Consider the following 18,060-nt stretch of genomic DNA (forward strand, 5'->3'; position numbering starts at 1 on the left):
CCCGAGAGATTGTTGAGCACCAAAGACACTCCACTGGGAGCTTGTCTTCTTGGCAGAACTGGCCTTTGGGTTAATAAAAGCCCGTACCTCAACTACTGACAAAGATACAGAATATCCAGAAGTGGATGAAACAGGATTGTCTTATCTTGCCAAGACAGGGTAGGATAGTGCTAAGAAAGTTCCTTGCCTTTAATAATGGTATGTCAGTTATGTTAGGCCTTAGCCAAAGTTGGTTGACTCAACATTGCAAACGAGACTTTGGGTGATTGCCCAGGTAGTCAGTTGTCTCTGTCAATTGTTGCACATTTTGGATATCTCTTGTTTGTTAAGTAATATTAATTCCTTTCTCAGATCTTTGACGGAGTTGAAGATTATATAATTGTAGTTACTCTCTACATTATTTAGACTCCTTGAGATATATTTATTATTTGTTACTATTGTTTATAGTTGTATTTAGTTTAGTTCTGTCTTATTTAGACAAAAAGGGGAGATGTAGGGTTAGCCCTGCCCATTTTGGGGGCGTGTTCGCCTCGGGTTAATGTTTAGGTATAAATCTGGCAAGCGTGAGTCCCACGCCCTGTTTCTCTTTTGTATTTCCTGCTCATCGCTGGATCCCTGGTGTTGTAAGCTATTCCCTCATTAAAATTTGCTGTTTCATATTAAGCTAGTCTGGTTATTACTCCCATTACAGAAACAATCATCTTTAGTGAGGTAACCCAGACTCAAAACACATATATTGAATGCTGTCTCTTACATGCAGCTGTTAGCTTTTAAGCTTAAAGATGCATGTTTCAATCAGAATAATTACAGAGGTTGGGTCGATAGGAATGAGGTGGGAAGAGGGGAATTTTCAAGGAAGGGGAGCTAGAACATCATGTTATAAAGATATAAAGGGGAAACTAGAATAGTAGTTCTGAAAGGGACAACTAACAGTAAAGGTCTTCTGAAATGCCATACAGAAACCTACTATTGTAGAATATTCCAAATGTGTGTGTAATTTAAATTTAGTCACCATACAATGTGCGAGATAATGTTCCAACTAGACATCTTATGCCATCAATAAAACTTTCAGTGCTAAAAATTAACTAATCTTATATTAACATATTGTAAATTCATTGGCCTAAGGGGTTCCATATAATACCCCTAAACATCACAATTTATTTACAAGGCTATTTATTACCCTCCATAATCTGTTGGTAAGGTCCTTTAATTGAACATACCATTTATATCATCAAACATGAAGAAATTGTGCTGGTGTCCAGATAGAAGCTTCACTCTTGATGACTAGTGTTCATGGTACTGGATTTTAGTTTTCACTGTACTGGAGGATAAAAGTAATCATTAGGATCATCCAGATACAAACCCCATAGCCTACAATAGTAATCTGCCTACAAGATATATCATGCAATAGTTGCACAAATGTTATGGGAGTAACCAATTATCTTTTGGTTGGGTGAGGGAAAGAATATGATCAAAATTTAAAATATAGTGTATGGAAAAATTTTTGGAGGTGGTCAAGCTCACAAAAACTAGATTAAGACAGAGTGTTAGAGAGTTGATTTAGTCCTAGGTAGAAATGATGTACTGATAGTCTTTCCAGGTCAATGCAGCTTCTTTCAACAGTTGAGCAGGTAATGAATAAATATATTTTCTGCATCAACAGATGTGTAGCTGAAAGGAGGAGCTACACTGACTGGATGTATCAAATGGATTTATATTTTAATGAAATTAACAACAAACTTTCTTATTTACATTTTCTACTGGTACAATAAAATTTACTGATCAAAGCAACTTTGGGATGAAAGGGTTCATTTCATCTTACAGTAGCATCATCCAGGTGGCTCAGGGCAGGAAGTTAAGTCAGGAGCCTATAGGCAGGACTGATGCATAGGCCATGGAGAAGTACTGGTTAGTGGCTTGCTTTTTGTCCCTTGCTGTCTTAGTGTTATCATTGCTGTGATGAAACACTATGACTAAAGCAACTGGGAGGGGAAAGAGTTTATTTGGCTTACACTTCCACACTGTAATTTATCACTGGAGGAAGTCAGGACAGGAATTCAAGAAGGGCCAGAACCTTAAGGCAGGAGGCAGATGCAGAGGCCTTGGAGGGGTGCTGCTTATTGGCTTGCTCATCATGGCTTCTCACTCTGCTTTCTTATAGAATCCAGGACCACCAGCCTAGAAATGGCACCACTCACAATTTGTGCATTCTTTAAATTTTTATTTGTTTTATAACTTGGCCAGTTTCCCCTCCCTCCCCTCTCTCCTCCACTTCACCCCCCAAATCTGCCCCTTTGTTTCTGTTCAGAAAGGGACAGGCCTCTTATGAGTAACTATAAAGCATAGCATATCAGGTTGGGGTAGGACTAAGCTTCTCACCTTGTATCAAGGCTGGACAAGGCAACCAAGTATGAGGAGTATGTTTCCAAAAGCCAGTCACTGCACGAGGGACAGCCCCTGCTTCCACTGTTAGTAGTCCCACAAGTAGACCAAACTACACAACTGTCACATATATGTAGAGGGTTTAGGTCAGTAACATGCAAGATCCCTGGCTGTTGGTTCAGACTCTATGAGCTCCAATGACACTAGGTAAATTGTTTTTATGGGTTTTCTTGAGAGGCCTTTGACTCTCTGGCTCGTACAATCCTTCCTCCCTCTTTTCAGCAGGATTACCAGAGCTCTGCATAGTGTTTGACTGTGGGTCTCTGCATCTGTTTCCATCAGCTACTGGATAAAGGCTCTCTGATGACAATTGGTGTAGTCACCAATCTATGAGTATATCAGAATATAATTAGGCATCTTTACATTGGCATTTTTCTCCAATTGTGTTTGATTCTATCTTAGGTCTCTGGGCCATTCAGTCTCTGGGTCCTGGAATTCCAGGCAGTGTCAGAGATGGGCTTACTTTGTGACATGAGTCTAAGGCTGGACCAGTCCTTGATTGACCACTCCTACAATCTCTGGACCACTCTTACCCTATTCCCTCCCCCATGTCATATTCTGTAGGCAGAACAGGGCAGGGTAGGGCAGGGCAGACTGTAGGTTTTAGGTTGTGTGGCTGGGTTGTTGTCCCAATCCCTCCACTGGAAGTCTTGCCTGTCATAGGCGATGTGTTCAGGCTACACATTCACTATTGCTAGGAGTCTTCTTTTGGTTGATATTGCTGTTTTTGTTTTTCGAGACAGAGTTTCTCTGTGTAGCTTTGGAGCCTGTCCTGGAACTAGCTCTTGTAGACCAGGCTGGTCTCAAACTCATAGAGATCCACCTGCCTCTGCCTCCTGAGTGCTGGAATTAAAGGCGTGTGCCACCACCACCTGGCAACTACTAGGAGTCTTAGCTGGGGCCATCCTTGCAGATTTCTTGGAGGTTCCCCTGCACAAGGTTTCTATTTGACCCTGAAATTCCCCCCTTTTCCAGTCATCTCTTTGAGTACTCTTCCCCCTCCATCCACCTCCCAACTGGTTCCTTCATATTCCCATTCTCACCCACCTCTAGTTCACTCACAAGAACTGGGTCTACTGGGCTCTCCTTGTCACCTCGCCTCTCTGAGGCTGTGGACTGTAGCATGGCCATCCTTCACTTTACAGTATAGCCCAGTCTTATGGAGGCATTTTCTTAATTGATGTTCCTACCTCTCAGATGACTTTAACTCTTGTCAAATTGACATAATACTATCTAGCAACTTACTCTGTCTGTTTTCTTATATATTCAAGGACCACATGCTGAGGAGTGGCACTGCCCACATGGGCTTTGTCCTCCCACATCAGTCACTAATTTAAAAAAGTAACATATTCTTACTTACAGGCCAATCTGGTGAGATTATTTTCTTAATTGAAGTTCTCTGTCCCCAAATGACTCTACTTCATGCCAAGTTGACATAAATACCTATAGCTAGCATATAGGTCAATGTCATTTTCATTGCCAGTTTTCTTCTTCATTGGTGAAATGAGCAAACATGTTGTAGAAGTCATGAACTCTGAATGCTTTGGGTCTTGATATTTTTGCTAATCACAACAGTTTTTCCCAAGAGTCAGTGTTGCCCTTAGCTTATTCTTTTGATAAGTAAAGGCAGTTCAAAGGGTTTATTTTTACTTGGTCTGTACTGTCAAAAAGTACACTGACTAGAGAAAAAAACATCAGTGCATTTAAGAAGAGCCAGCCAAGATAGTGATTAATAAACCAATATTTAGATTCTTCAAGTTTTCCAGTATTTATACTCCAACTTTGTATTTCAGAGTTGGAAAAAAATGCAAAGACATGTGTTACAGGCCCACATATCCCATTTTAATATGGTTGTAGACCAAAACTCCAGTTTCTTTTCATCAATATGAGTCACAAAGAAAATATTATATATTGCCAAAGCAGATGGTATTGATGGGTGTCCATTTGTACTGTACATAAACTGCAATGACATCCAGAAGAGTCATTCTTGGCCTTTCCCACTTAGAATCAAATCCTCTCCAATGAACTTACCACTGTCACTTTTTCTTCCAAAGAAAATGTATTTCAAAACATTTAAATATTTCTGGGACTAATCTTTCCACTGTATTCCTTCAGTTTTCATGGAGGCTATATCTTTTGGATTCTATGTAATAATTCTAATTTAATATGTCCTCATTTTAGAAAGATATTTCACTGGAAATTTAGAGTGATTCTTTTTTCTTTATTTTAAAGATACTTCTTACTTTCTCTCATTGTTTCACAGTAAATCTGCTGTGACTCACATTATTCCTCCTCTGTACATAAATGTCTGTTACTGATTTATAATTTGTCTCTCTTTTTTAATCAGTCCCCTTTTGGGTGTTTTAAGACAAGGTCTATCTGTGTGGCTCAGACATGACTTCAAATGAGAACCTCCTGTCACAACTTCCTGCATCCTGGGAGTGTACAGTGTGATGCAGAACATCCTGAGTATGGACTATATTTCTAGTTTCTTTGCAAGGTTGTTAATTTTTGAAATTCATCTTGGTGTCCATTGCTTCGGGTTGAGAATTCAAAATCCTTAAGATTATGCTTTATCAATTGGTAAACTGAGTTATAAGATCTTAGTTTATGTTACATCAGTTTAATTTTTGGTTTTATTTGTATACTTGAAGGTAGTTTAGTCATTGTACAGGTTGTTAATCCTTTGAGTTTACTTAAAACAGTATGTTTTGGACACGCTTTCGAGTTCCAACTACGCACGTGCAGCTACTGCTCAGTGCAGCCTGCTAGCGCGGCCCAGCAAACATGTCGCACTTACAGATGAAACTCCTGTGCAAGAAGATCGAGAAGCGGAACATCAAGCTGCAGCAGCGAAACCTGAAGCTGCAAGAAGCATCAAACAGGAGCCTATCCCAACCTTCCAATGAAGATGTGCCCAAAGAAGAGGTAAAGGTCGGAAAAATTAAGAAAGCTGTAAAGCAAGTTGCGAGGGTGGGCTCAGCAGACGTACAAAGTGGGGGCATGCCTGAAGAGACAGCGGAAAACTCAAAAGTTGAAAAGATACCCCAGAAACCTACTGCTTTAACCAATGGAGAAACAGCAGCAGTGCCATCTCCTGATTCAGAATCAAAAAAGAAAAAGAAGAAGAAAAAGAGGAAAATGGCAAATGATGCAGAGCCTGACACCAAAAAAGCAAAAACTGAAGAAAGCACTGTGGCTCCTGAAGCAGAAGATGCTGTGGAGAAGCCAGATGACAAGGAAGTGCTCAGCCTGCCCCTGGGGCTGACAGGGGCTTTTGAGGACACTTCATTTGCTTCCTTGTCTAACCTCGTCAATGAAAACACTCTAAAAGCTATAGAAGAAATGGGCTTCAAGCGTATGACTGAGATCCAACATAAAAGTATCAGGCCACTTCTGGAAGGCAGGGATCTTCTAGCAGCTGCTAAAACCGGCAGTGGCAAAACTCTGGCTTTCCTCATCCCTGTGATCGAGCTCATTGTGAAGTTAAAGTTTATGCCCAGGAATGGAACAGGAGTCCTGATTCTCTCTCCTACCAGAGAACTGGCCATGCAGACTTTTGGTGTTCTTAAGGAACTGATGACGCACCGTGTTCACACGTACGGGCTGATCATGGGTGGCAGTAACAGGTCTGCCGAAGCGCAGAAGCTCGCCAACGGCATCAACATTGTCGTGGCCACCCCCGGCCGACTTCTAGACCACATGCAGAATACTCCAGGGTTTATGTACAAGAACCTCCAGTGTCTCGTTATTGATGAGGCTGATCATATCTTGGATGTTGGATTTGAAGAAGAATTAAAGCAAATTATTAAACTTTTTCCAGTACACAGGCAAGCCACGCTCTTTTCTGCCATACAAACTTAAAAAGTTGAAGACTTGGCAAGAATTTCTCTGAAAAAAGAGCCATTGTATGTGGGTGTTGATGACAATAAAGAGGTTGCCACAGTGGATGGACTTGAGCAGGGATATGTTGTGTGTCCCTCCGAGAAGAGGTTCCTTCTGCTCTTCACATTCCTTAAGAAGAACCGGAAGAAGAAAGTGATGGTCTTCTTTTCGTCCTGTATGTCTGTGAAGTACCACTATGAGCTACTGAACTACATCAACCTGCCTGTCTTGGCCATCCATGGAAGGCAAAAGCAAAATAAGCGAACAACCACATTCTTCCAATTCTGCAACGCAGATTCAGGGATACTGCTGTGCACAGATGTGGCAGCCAGGTGGCTGGACATCCCTGAAGTCGACTGGATTGTTTAGTATGACCCTCCCGATGACCCCAAGGAATACATTCATTGTGTGGGTAGAACGGCTCGGGGCCTGAATGGAAGAGGGCATGAAGAGTTGGGTTTCCTTCATTACTTAAAGCAATCCACGGTTCCACTGAATCAGTTCGACTTTTCCTGGTCTGAAGTTTCTGACATTCAGTCTCAGCTGGAAAAACTGATCGAAAAGAACTATTTTCTCCCTAAGTCCGCGCAGGAAGCATACAAGTCCTACATACGAGCCTGCGACTCCCATTCTCTCAAGCAGATCTTCGATGTGAACAACTTGAACTTGCCGCAGGTGGCTCTGTCCTTTGGCTTTAAGGTTCCTCCCTTCGTTGATCTGAACGTGAGCAGCCATGATGGCAAGCTTAAAAAGAGAGGAGGTGGCAGTGGATTTGGCTATCAGAAAACAAAGAAAGTGGAGAAGTCCAAGATTTTTAAACACATCAGCAAGAAGACAATGGACTGCAGGCAGTTTTCTCACTGACGGGAATGTCTTTCCACCTGGACTTTGCCCTAATTTCCCCTTTCTCTTTAAGAAAGAACTTTTTAAAATCACCTTTAGGATCTTTTTGTCTTTACTATGAATGATAATTTTTATTTTTAAATACTACCAAAAATCATGTCATTGTTTTAACGTCTTTTATACTTTTCCTTTTTGGTATAAGGAGGGATGCAGTGATGGACAAAATAGCCTGGATTTTTATTTCTTGAATGTTAGCAATAACCTGGAGCCTCTGAAAATGCCACACGTATGTAAGGGCAAAGATTGTTGGGAGTAATTTGTACACATCTTTACAGGTGCCACTGCAGCTGAGATGACTCGGTGGGTAATCAAGTGGCTGCACAGATCCTGAGTTCAGCGTCCATGAAAAATGTTGAGCGCGGCAGCACATGTCACGAATGCTTTGGAGCCAGAGACAGGCAGGTCCTGGAGCTTCCTGGCCAGCTGGTCTAGCCAAATACCATTCCATGTTCAGAGAGAGACCCTGTCTCAACAGCAAAGGTGGAACAAAACTGAGGAAGCTATAGGTAACTTCTGGCCTCTACATGTACACATAGGAACGTGGACATAAAGTAGTACTGCTTCTGTTGTATATTCCTGACTTTTTGTTTTTCAAGACAGGGCTTCTCTGCAACTTTGGAGCCTGTCTTGGAACTCACTCTTTAGGCCAGGCTGGCCTCGAACTCTCAGAAATCTGCCTATCTCTGCCTCCCCAGAGTACTGGAATTAAAGGCGTGTGCTTTAATAAAAAATAAATAAGTAAAACAGTATGTTTTATCTAGGACTCATGACAAAAGAATTTTAAAAGACTTATAAAATAAAACTTTAATAAAGTATGTTAGTTAACAGTACATACAACATATTTAACCACATATCTTGAAATTCATTGTCCTGTCAAACAGTTTTTTTCTCACATTTATGATTTTGTAAGCTGATTCTAGATTGTCCTTCCTAGGATAGACCCAGATGGGTGACTGTCTTTGGAGTCAGGCTTCAGATTATCAATTGGTTGAAAGTCTACTCTGTAATTTATTTGGGACCCTAGGTGCAGGGTGAGTTATTCCTCATAGTGTGCTTTTTACATTTCAGCTATTATTTGAAATATAACAAGGTTTTCAAATTTTTAAAAAGAAGGTTAAAGCTTGGAAGAGACAGTGGTGGAGCACATGAAACTTACCTCAGTGAACAAAATGGTTCTTAATGGTTAAGAGAAGATTGTGTATTTGTGAGTATAGTCATCCATCCACATCATTAGGGGTGGGTTCCAAAGATACCAAAGTCATCAGATGCTCAGCTTCTTAGAGAAAATGGTATTGTATGTGTGCAGAGCCTGCTCATATACCATATACGTTAAAAATATCTACAGATTATTAGTAATGCCTAATTTAGCATGTTATGCAAATAATTAATATTTATTATTTAAGGGATAATAACAAAGGTCTATACATAGTTAATATGGACACATCTTCTGTCTGGATAATATTCTTTGAACTTTCTTAAACTCAGAGATGAGGCATTCATGGCTATCAAGGGTCAATGATACAGGAGATGAGGGATGGATTTTCTGGTACTTCTGAGTCTTCGATGAACTTAGAAGAAATAAAGCATGCATAAATTAAAAATACTGTGGTTTCTTCTCTTTTAGAAAAGAATGTCTCATTTCTGAAATACAGAATAGAATCTGGAGAAACTCACCAAACCTGCAGGTGTGAGACAGCTGCAAAGAACAGTCCAGTGAAAAACTTGTCTGGATCAGAAGGTGTCATCAACAACAGCCATGTAAGTACCTGGACTTTTACTCAGCCTTGTGTGAACATAAAAAGAAAGAATTCCACTATCTAAGCAGGAAGCATTTAAATATTTAAATTTAAAATAAGTCATCTTCTTTTAAAATGGAAGAAATAATATCATTTATGAATTTCTGGTAGTAAGGTAAAACAGTACAGTTGCTCTATAAAAACAATCCTTATATAGTTAGACACAGGGCTGCCAAGTAATCCAGCAATTTCATTTCTATATCTCTCATATTTATATATTGTACACAAAAGCACATACACATATATTTACATATTAAAAAAAAAGATTAGACTGACCACAACAGATACTTCTATACCAATGTTCATAACAGCTATATTTACAAGAGACAATGTGGGTAAGCTAAAATGAATTATCAACATACAATGTATTTAAAATATATTGAACATGACTGGATAGGGATGGAGAGATGGCTCAGGAATTAAGAGCCCTTGTTGAACCTAAGTTCAGTTTCCAGTGCCCACATGGTGACACACTATATGTAATCTGTAACTCCAGTTCCAGGAGAGCCAGTGCAGCTCTTTGTGGGCACCAGATATGGGGTGTATATACTTACATGCAGGAAGACACTCATACACACAAAAGTAATATAATAAAAATTATGGATATGTATATGGTTAAATATACTACAATTAAGGGTTATTAAACTGTATAGTTAAGAACATAATCAGCATAAAGGAGGAATGACATTCTGATATATGTTTGTTATAGTTTAAAAATGAAATGTCACCCACAGGATCTTATTTTAAATGCTTGCTCCTTGGTTGGTACTATTTTGGGTGGCTATGGAACATTTAGGAGGTGGAACCCAGGTGGTATCAGTAGGGGTGGGACTTTTGAAGGTTATACCCAGATCCCCTTCCTGTCTTTCCACAGTAGCTAGTGAGAGGAAAAAGTATTCCTAGCCTGTTGAACTTGAAGAATTGACTGCTTATGTGTTTTTGGTACTTATTTCTCTGGTTTTAGATAATTTTATGCAAATGTGTATATAGTACTCATCCAAGACTTGAAAGCATTCTTTCCTTGCAAGTCTCTGTCATCCTCCTCTCTGCACTATGTCAATTCTATCCAAGTAGCTCACAGTGCGCTCCAAGTTTATCTTCCTGACTCAGACAGTCTCTGAACCTCTGGGGCTGTCATTTGGCAAGTATCCCCAGAATCACACTGTTGCTATAGCATAGCTCTCCCCGTCTCCTTGTCCCAAGGATAACAGTCATATACTGTATATAAATTATCCCTTGCACAAGGTTAGCTGTTAATAGACAGACTTCTTTTTTTTTTTTTTTTTTTTTTTTTTTTTTTTTTTTTTTTTTTTTTTTGGCTGTAGCTCTCTCTGCTAGTACAATGCTAGAAAATTTCTGCTACGCAAGATTCTCTGACGAGGGTGTCAATATCTTTCAGTTCAGGAGGAGTCCACTGTGCTGTTTGGGTTTTGTCTTCTTCTGAAATCCGAAATTTGTCACGAAGTAAACAGTGGGACTGTTACAGGGATCCGCTAACTCACTTCTCTTTTCTCAGTGGCCATAATTCTTCTCTGGGTGTTATTTAATGCCCCAAACCAATAACTTCATATATTTAATCTGCTTGATTATTGTTTATGAAATTAGAGCAAGTCTTCTACCAATTATTCAGTATAGCTGGATGTAAATGTTGAATTATATGTTTCTAACTTTTAGAGTTTCAAGTTTGCCTTACAAACATATGATTGGGGCTGGAGAGATGAATTTGTCAAACATCTGTGAGATAAGAACAGGTTTGGTCTTTTTCTCAGTTCTAAGGGTTTCAGCAAATTAAGAATTTATCATATGGGATTTTCCACAGGCAGGTTAATGCAAATCACACGACACCCTCAGCAAGGTGCGGAGGTAAGCTTCTCTGTTCTGTTTTCTTCCCCAGAACACTTTAGTTGGCCTGCTTCTTCACAGTGTCAATGGCTTAGTGAGTACAATGTTCTAGTTGCTATAATATAGACTGGCTTTTAATTTAAAGGAGAAATTTCTAAGTTTAGTGTTTACTTGGACTTTAGACTTAAGCCTAGGACTCTGGTACATGTTAAACCCTAGGCTTTGGGGGAATTTACTGCATTCTGGTTTTTTTCATAGGTCACTGAGCTTAGTTTTTGCTCATTATACTGACTTTGAATATTTTATTTGTTTCTACCTGGGGATTTCCTTTGCTTATGTTCAATCTCAGTTCTGTATTTAAAATTAATTTGGATTTAATATTCAGTTTTCAAATTATTTTTTTGTGGTTGAGGAAACTTCAAGAGTCAGTAAGTTTACCACCAAATTCTTTGACTTATGTTATAGGAGGGACCCTATCTGTCTTTTAAGTAAAACATTTTCTTGACTCATATTTAGCCATTAGGGGATGAATTATCACTCCATGCCTTTCTATCAAAAGAAACCAAAGTGTTAGAGTGTGAAGGTTCTCAATAGCATGGATCATGTTAATTTGATCTGTACCATCCAGAATTCCAAGCAGAACAGCAATCAAACAATACCCATTGAAGAGAACTTAAAGAGGGTTCTGAAATTTCACTAAGAATGAATATCTATTAAATTCAAAAGTTTACTTTTGTCTTCATGTATTCACTGTTATCTAAGTCTGCAAATGAACTCTCAACTAGCAACTATTTTTTTTCATTACTTTGATGAGGAAATAAGAGTACTAAGGGAAAAAAGCTTTCATTATGAGTAGATGGTTTAGTCAATAGAATTCTTGTCATACAAGCATGAGGCCCCAAGTTCATATCCTAAATACCTTTTATAAAAAGGGTCTAGGCAGCCAGGCAGTAGTGGTGCACACCTTTTATCCCAGCACTTGAGAGGCAGGCAGATTTCTGTGAGTTTAAGGCCAGCCTGGACAACAGAGCTAGTTCCAGGACAGGTTCCGAATCTACAGAGAACCCCTGTCTCAAAAGAAAGAAAGAAGAAAGAAGAAAGAAAGAAAGAGAGAGAGAGAGAGAGAGAGAGAGAGAGAGAGAGAGAGAGAGGAAGGAAGGAAGGAAGGAAGGAAGGAAGGGAAGAAAGGAAGGAAGGAAAGAAAGAAAGAAAGAAAGAAAGAAAGAAAGAAAGAAAGAAAGAAAGAAAGAAAAGGATCACATGGCAGTATAAAGCTATAATACTCTAGCACTGGGATGCCGAAGCAGGTGAACCACTAAGATTTTATGGCCAACTAGAATGGCCAACCATTCTAGTCAATGATGAGCACTGGGTTCAGTGAGAAAGACTGTTACAAAAACACAAAACCAACCAACCAACCACAAAACAAAACAAGGTAGAGAATGATAGAAGACAACATTCCAATTTCAACTTTCGTCCTCTTCATGTGCATGTACCCTGACACAAATGTTTACATATGCTGGTTAGTTTTTTGGTGAACAGCACAAACTTGAGTCACCTGGGAGATGGAACATCAGTTAAAGAATTATCTCTATCAAATTGACCTGTGGATGTGTCTGTGGGGCATTTTCTTAATGATTGATTTGGGAGGACCCAGCCCTATACAGTTGGTCCTGATTTATATGGAGAGCAAGCCAGCAGTTTTCCTTCAGGGTTCATGCTTATGCTTTTTCTTGAGTTCCTGCCCTGACTTCCCTCCATGATGAATTATTACCTGGGACTTAAAAGGTGTATTAAACCCTTTCTTCTCCAAGTTGCTTTTAGTTATGGTGTTTTAGTACCTCAATAGAAACTTACACAAAATGTGTATGATATCCACACAAATAGGAAAAATACAGAAAAACCTAGTAAAAAGTAATGCCATCAAAAAGAAGCATTGCTTCCATTAGTTAGAGTAGAAAACAATGAAATAGATTAACATCTTTCAATTTTGTTCAACTTAATGAAATAACTTGTATATAAAACATATGTTTATATGTTCTATAAGTATAATTACATAATTAACATCCAGATGAGAACCTGTGAGGAAGGGCTGGCTAGGCTCTCAGGAGGCAGCTTTTGGTATTAAAGAGCAGTATTCAGGATTTGAAGCTGTAGCCTGTGAGATGCTCGAGATAAGTACCCTTATGAGAGAAGAAAAAAGGAAACAATAGGTGCCCTAAAACTTCTTACTCTGTTGCATATACAGAAGAAGTAAGAACATTTTAAAGAGCTCATATAGTGTAGTGACTATAAGAATCTCCAATTGACCTCAAATCTGAAGTAGCTGGAAGTGTATTATACTTCCTCACTTTCAGAAAACCCCTGGGAACCTCTAGCAAGAAACTTATGCCATGGGATTGCCCCACGTTTCTCTTAAGATGACGGGAACTCTGGAGATTTTTGTTTTGTTTTTTGTTGTAAATGAATGAATCATCTATAAACCTTTGAATCTGAGTCTTTTGGTGTGTGTGTGTGTACATTGGGGAGCTGTTATGTGATACTATTCTGGGGGAGGTGTGAACAAACGTCTACTTGCCTCAGATAGGAAACCAACGACACTTTTAAAGTACAAATTGGTGAACCAATGAATTTTGGGGGGTTACTTGTAGGAGCAGAAATGACTCAAAGTCAGCTGCATCACCAAAGCCATCTCTAGCAGGGGTCACAGCCCATGAAAGTGGAAATCTGATCTCACTGCGCTACTTGCAAGCAGCCCAACAGGTTGGAGAGGATGGCCCAGTTGATCTGAGCTTCTTCCAGACAGTTCAGCTCTTTCAGACTCTTTGGTTGGTCCTGCTTCTTCTAGAAGTCTGGGCTTGTCTTATACTCTTCACTGTTGTGTACTCTTTGGGAGGGAAAAGCCTAGTGAATCAGTCAGAGACTTCCTGATGCTATTATGAGTCATTTACTTCCTGTCATAATGAGCTTCCTTGCAGTATTTTACTTCCCCTTAGAACAACCTGTTGGTTCACTCCCTGTAAACATCCTGTCTTGTTTCCCTCCAAGACTGGAAGGTTTCAATTCTATAGGAAATTGATGTGGGAGTGATTTCTTTCTAATTTGTAGTTTTTATTGGTTAATTAATAAAGAAACTGCCCAGGCCCATTTGATAGGCCAACCCTTACGTGGGTGGAGTAAACAGAACAGAATGCTGGGAGAAAGAAGCCAAGTCAGGCAGTCGCCACGATTCTCCCACTCCAGACAGATGCAGGTTAAGATCCTTTCTGGTAAGCCAGCTTGTGGTGCTACACAAAATATTAAAAATGGGTTAGATCAATATGTAAGAGCTAGCCAATAAGAGGTTAAAACTAATGGGCCAAACAGTGTTTAAAAGAATACAGTTTCCGTGTAATTATTTCTGGTAAAGCTAGCCATGCGGAGGTGGGCGGGAATGCAGCCCACCGCTCCTACTACAACAGGAAATTGCTACACAGCAGGGGCTCAGTGGGCAAAGTGGAGATAGGGTGGAAATATGACGCTAACTGAGAAAACTGAGGAGCATGGCAGGAAATAAGTAAGTGTAGTACCAGAGTCCTTTATTTAGTTGTTAGGGATCCTTATACCAGCAGGATTCCTGAAGAGACAGATTTTAAGGGTTGAGAACAGGATGGCCCAGATTGGCCTTGGGCAGAGGGCAATATTCAAGGGGTAAGTCCTCTTCAAGAGAGGTCTAGAAGAAGACATAGAGAAAGCCTGAATTGTATATAATAAAGTTTTAAAGAGCCTACATAATTCCTAATTTAAAAAGTAAATGAATTTATTAAGTAAAGAAAGAGGGAGACCAGCAATGGCAATGGTGTTTTTTTATTGTTTTTGGCAGAATTAGTCAAAGACAACTCTGCTTCTCCCACCAAAGTTCTTTGTCAGTCTTTTTGGTATCTTTATAATAAAGGTTAACTACATTGATAAAACTTTTTAAGCTCAAGGGAATCAGAAATGGAGGGTGGCAGTGTTCTTTCTTGGAAGAGTACATTCTAACCTTGCTTCAGCTGACCGTACAGAACTCAGACTCACAGAATTCATTCATTTCATAACTAGGGACTTTACTTAAGTGAAAGTTATCACCAACAGAAAATACTGTTTCTGCCCTCAATAACAACAGATAAATTGTGGTGACTCTAATGACTCATACCCAAAATCAACTAAAGTATTTCTCACACAGTCTACGTGTTTCACTTAATATGAAAATTAATTTGCAAATACATACAATATAGTTATATCACTTGATAGAGACATAACTGCCACTGATCAAAATCCACTTGGTTGTTTAAAGAAGGAAAACAAAACACCTTGCCCTAAAAATAGCTGTATTTGGAAAGAGACTTAATCATTAGCAACTCAGTATAACTGATACTTGTTCAAATTTAGTTTTTCACAGACATGAAATACACTTATGTATGGAAGCTTCTGGTACTCCCCAGATGCTGTCCTTATACTTCAAATCTATAGAAATGGGCATCAAAAATAAAGGAAAAAAGAATATGTAAAGTTTAATTTAAAAAAATCTATACAGTGTTTCACTTTGTAGCCCAGACTAACAACTAACTCTTGGCAATCTCCCTGACTCAGCCTTTCAGGTGACAAGATTACAAGTATAAGGCAGCTTGGCAGCATATGTAGAATTTTTAAAGTGTTCGGATTTTAGTTTTCTTTTTATTAAGGAATAATAAAGAGCAAATAGAAAACAATAGGAATAATGCATTTAAAGGATTATTTTCCATCTCAGAACCCATGGATTAAATCTTTTTTCAGAATAAGTCTGGGTATTGTATATTTATTTGGTCAATTCTGCTTGAAATATTATTTTTCTGTTCACTGTAGATTAGAGGCTATATTTAAACCATGGGCAAATTCTTTTATTATTTCTACATTTGTGTTTATAGTTGAAATGCTTCATATCTATTGTGATGTTTATGGATATATATATATATATGTATATATGCATTTGTATGTCATATGTCTATATGATTTGCTGGAGAAACATCATCTAAACCAGATTCTTATGCAAAGCATTATGTACATTTGAACCTTATCAGACACTTCAAATTATTTTCTAGTTATTTCCCCACAGTTAAAATTTAGGGTTCAGTCACTAAGTGAGACTAAGTTATACTGAGTTGTTTATGTATACCAAACAAATGTTTCACCAGAATTTTCTCAACATTGAATGCCAAAAATTTTGACATTATGGAAATACACAATTGGTATATAACTTGATTTGCATATCTCTGAATAATTCCAAGGTTGAAATCCTTACCATATATTTACTAATTATATGCAATTTCACTCTTTAATAATAGCTTATTTTATGGTTCACAATTTTTTATTGTTTTTATTGAGCCATATATTTTTCTCTACTCCTTTCCTCTCCCCTCCCCTTCTACCCTCTCTCATGGTCCCCATTCTCCCAATTTACTCAGGAGATCTTGTATTTTTCTACTTCCCACATAGATTAGATTCTTGTATGCCTCTGTTAGGGTTCTCTTTGTTGTCTAGGTTCTCTGGAATTGTGAATTTTAGGCTGGTTTTTCTTTGCTTTATGTCTAAATGTCACTTATGAGTGAATACATATGATATTTGTCTATCTGGGTCTGGGTTACTTCACACAATATGATGTTTTCTAGATCCATACATTTGCCCACAAATTTCAAGATGTCATTATTATTTTCTGCTGTGTAGTACCCCATTAAATTCATGGTTCATGATTATTGATTCAACTCCTTTTTACTTTTCAGTTTGTAGAATTCATTGTACATCAGTAATTTACCTGTTGCCTATCACACCAGGTGCTATGATTTATCTTCTAATTTAAAATTAGAGTGACTTTATCACATAATTTTTTATGTTTAATTTTTGTCAGTTTTTTAAACATTGTATTTCTATCTAGTCTTTGCTGATATGGAACTGACTATGTTGGCTAGGTCTGCTTTGAACTTACAACAGAGCTATTACAGGTGTATATGATCATGCTAACCTTATCACATGAATTTTTAATATAGTATTTTCTCTTCATTTTTAGTTTTTGTCTTTGTTCAAGTTTATTAAATGATTTCTCTCATTCTTTGTGTTGAAGCTTATTCATTTACTTTTAAATCATGTTAGTACATATGTGTGTGCATATATATATATATATATATATATATATATATATATATGGAAAGAAAAAAGTTTGTGTGTTCAAGTTTTAGGATCTTAGGCCACCTATAGTTTTCTTTTATAGCATTTCACTCTATTGGTTTATATATTACACAATGCCTATTAGTATTCTTTATAATGAAAACTTTCAAAATTAAAGATATATAAACAATTACCAGTGAGAATATTAAAAATTTTTAGATGCAATGTAAATGTTCCCTTCTGATGAACAGTTCCCCTATCTCTTCTTTCTGGGTGATCAGAAGTCAGAATTATATGATTCTTGTTTTTTCAATACCCAAACACCATAGTGTCTTTGTTTCAATTTTTTTTACAATGAATAGCTACATTGTTTGAATTTGAAATTTTTCTTTCCTTGTCAAATAATTTTTTTTCTTGGTACCAGTGTGACATATTGTCTCATTACAAAGAGCCTAAGCTTAGCTAAAAGACTCCCCACCCTACCTCAAGTGGGACTTTCACTAACTGAAAGTCCCATTAACTACTTAATTATGTGATATGCTGGTCAAAACGAGAAGCTCCTCAGAGCCACTGATGCATGTAAATTGTACAATTTTATAATAAATCTGGAAATGTCAGTTTTTGATTAGCTCTTTTAAAAGGTTAATCCCAGGATACATTTAAGTTTTTGTATCTATTTTATAAAATCTATAAATATTTGAGTCTCTCCCCCATGTGAGTCTTCTTTACAGAAGTAGAAAAGTGTTTCTTCTTTCTCATTATTCAATATATGTAACAATGCCACATTTTTATTGATTTTCTTTTTTATATAAATTTATTTTATTTATTTATTTTACCTCCCAGCCACTGTTTCCTCTCCTTCCTCTCCTCCTAGTCCCTACTCCCAACCCCCTCTGTTCTCATCCCCAATTCACTCTTTCTCTTTTTCTGTTTAAGAAAGGGCAAGTCTCCCATGATTACCAACAAAACATGGCATATTAAGTTGCAGTAAGACTAAGCACATCCCCATCGATTAATGATGGGCAGCTTGACC

The 18,060-nt window shown here is 38.1% G+C and overlaps 1 pseudogene; it reads left to right on the forward strand.

The window, feature by feature from the left end:
* The first annotated feature begins 5,229 nt into the window (after window positions 1–5,229).
* Window positions 5,230–7,191, forward strand: LOC130875035 (ATP-dependent RNA helicase DDX18-like; annotated as a pseudogene).
* Window positions 7,192–18,060: the final 10,869 nt, after the last annotated feature.

Source organism: Chionomys nivalis, chromosome 5 (assembly GCF_950005125.1).
Source record: "Chionomys nivalis chromosome 5, mChiNiv1.1, whole genome shotgun sequence".
NCBI lineage: Eukaryota > Metazoa > Chordata > Mammalia > Rodentia > Cricetidae > Chionomys > Chionomys nivalis.